General features: G+C 36.8%; 1 long non-coding RNA gene across 1 annotated transcript; it reads left to right on the top strand.

Moving 5' to 3' along the window:
* The first annotated feature begins 706 nt into the window (after nucleotides 1-706).
* Nucleotides 707-1,662, top strand: LOC136220466 (uncharacterized). Its single transcript, XR_010684532.1, has 2 exons — nucleotides 707-1,234; nucleotides 1,332-1,662. It is a non-coding gene; the product is annotated as an uncharacterized lncRNA (long non-coding RNA).
* Nucleotides 1,663-2,799: the final 1,137 nt, after the last annotated feature.

The raw sequence follows: 2,799 nt of genomic DNA, 5'->3' as shown, positions 1-2,799 counted from the left end.
ATCAAGTTTTTGGCGCCGTTACCGGGGATTTATTTCTTCTGCAATATCAAACCAAAGGTCGATTTGTTAGTTTAGACATTCGTTTGTGAATATCCTTTGTCTATATCGTTCATACTTGTTTATATATATAATTCTCTATACTTGTTTGTATATTATCGTGTACTTGTTCACACTAGTACAGAAATAGCTTTTAGCTACACCTTATTAGTTACGGTTATTTAAAAAACCGTGACTAAAGGTCATTGGAGTCGGTTGTTTGTAACAACCGACTCCAATATATACCATTTGTGTCGGTTTGGCAATTAACCGACCCCCTTTAATGGGTCATTAGCGTCTGTTATGAAGAAAACCAACGCCAATGACTCTAAAGAGTCGGTTATTGGAATAACCGACCCTAATTAAAAAATTACTCAGCATTTGCACTTTCTTCTTGCGCCTAATTTCACTCTTCTACTTTCTTCTTGCCCTAACCTAGACCCGTTTCCGCTCTTCTTCTTGCGCCAACACCGACTGTGTGATACTAATGCTTTCTTGAGCCTCCACAACCCTTGTTATTCATAGCCATGGCCGGAGATGTGACCTGAGCAACAACTTCCGCTAGAGGAGACGCCCTGAGGCGCAGTAAGTGTGGGCGAAGACGTCAGTCTGGTGGGACATAGAGAACTGCTAGGTTCCTAAGAGCTGCGATCCCCACTTGAGTTTTCATTTTTACTCTTGTGGTAGCTTGAGTTTTCTTTTATTCGAAAACCAAAGCACAGCCGCTACGGTGTTCAGTATTCAAATTTGTGATAAAATGCAGTACCTGATTAGCTCTTTTGAGCTCTTATGTGAGGCTACAGCCGTGAAACCGAAATATCATAATATCTTTGGAGCTTACAAGAGTATTATAAGCTTTACCTTTGAGGTTTTGTTATATAATGTATGCGATTTTGCTGGATTGTGCTTGGCAAGCTGTGTTGCTTGGATTAGTTAAGCTCTACACTCTTAGCAGAATTAGAGAATTAGAGTATACTGGCACATTTTTGTTTGGGACAAACTTATAATATAATGATAATTTGTCTTGGCATGAATTTCCTCTTTCTACATTTTCTTATTTTCATGGAAATTCAGAGCAAAAAGCTTTCAGTTATGAGGTATAATAAAGTGTTCAATGGTTTTGCTATTTATGTTGGATACTAATTAAAGCTTGATTCATGGACAGGAAAATACTGCTCAGGTAGTGAAAATGTATATGGTAAGTAAAGAATCTAAACTGACCTTATGTTTTCCACTTTAATATTTTTGGTTAAATTTTTTTTAGCTTTATCATAATGCTATTTGTTTCTCTGAAGCTGTTGGCAAAATAAGCATGCGATTGATAGAATGATATCTCCTGGGCAAAATAAATCAGCATCTGTTAGCTTCGTGAAATGTTTGGTCAGATCATACGTCGGTAGTTGTTTTTGGATGGTAAGCTCAGAGAAGTTATATGAAGCTGAGTTAGATTGGTGACTTACCAAAAGAAACAAAGAAATATAGCCATTTTGGCATTAGCATGTTGTAGAGAGTAGTAATGGTATATTATTTGTGTTCGCAGTAATATACACCTGATTAAATACTTGAAAATATTGTGAATATTGAATCAAAGATTGTATATATATAGCAGATTAATTAGTTACCCTATATTTGTGTACATTTTTTATTGATTTTGCATTTAATTCAAGTAATACATCAGGATCAATTTCAATTATGGTAAATAACTAAGGATAACAAATCTTGTTTACTGTTAATTACAGTAATACAAAAAATAGAGCAGGTTTAATTTGAACCTGCTAATGTAAAATTGTTAAAAACAATAACATTAGGGTCGGTTGTTTGTAACAACTGACTCTAATATAATTAACATTAACCACGGTTGCAAAACAACCGACTCTAATGATTAGAGCATTAGAGTCGGTTGTTACAAAAGACCGTCGATTATACGTAAAAACCAACTCTAATGCCCCTTTGGCCATGGTCGATAAACCGTGGCTAAAGATGCCAAGCATTTGCCACGCCCCCTTTGGCCACGGTCGTACAATCGTGGCTAATGACGGTAAACGACCGTGGCCATAGGCCATTTCTGTACTAGTGTCATATGTTGAATAAATTAGGTTATACATTTTTAATTTCTATATATATGCCATACGAATGTGGCGTGTTGTCGTGTAAAAATTTGTATTACTTGTTTCGCCAAAAACAAATTAAAATACTCATGTAGAACTATGTAATATTGTATGATAAGACTGTATGATAAACTTGTATACTAGATAGTTATACTTTCCTTCTTTAAGGAAAACATTTTTATTTTATTTATCTTTCTTTTCAGCATATGCATACTCGATCAGCGGAAATACCATGTGTCCCTCTTAACATTGAACTTGAACGTACTCTTCGCATGAGCAAGCAAAACAGGACTATCAAGCCAGACGAAATCACTAAGCCTATCAAGATGGCTGAGACCAACCCTCCCAACAATAACAGGAACAATGAGAATACTAAACCGAGAGCTGATACCCGCTCAATGAGCGAGATCTTAGCACCACACCGACACCAGCACTTGGCTGGGATTGTCGCCCCAAATATTTCAGCTAACTCTTATGAAATCAAGTTAGGCATAATTCACTTGATTGAACATACGAGATTGTTTGGAGGGGAAGTTCATAAGAGCCTGAATGATCATCTGGATCGCTTTCTGATGTGTGCAGACACTGCAAGAACGAACGGGGTTCCCCAAGATGCTGTCGGATTGAAGTTGTTCCCATTCTCACTGACTGGACA

This window comes from Euphorbia lathyris, chromosome 2 (genome assembly GCF_963576675.1).
Source record: "Euphorbia lathyris chromosome 2, ddEupLath1.1, whole genome shotgun sequence".
Classification (NCBI taxonomy): domain Eukaryota; kingdom Viridiplantae; phylum Streptophyta; class Magnoliopsida; order Malpighiales; family Euphorbiaceae; genus Euphorbia; species Euphorbia lathyris.
This window is presented reverse-complemented; position numbering and strand designations above follow the sequence as displayed.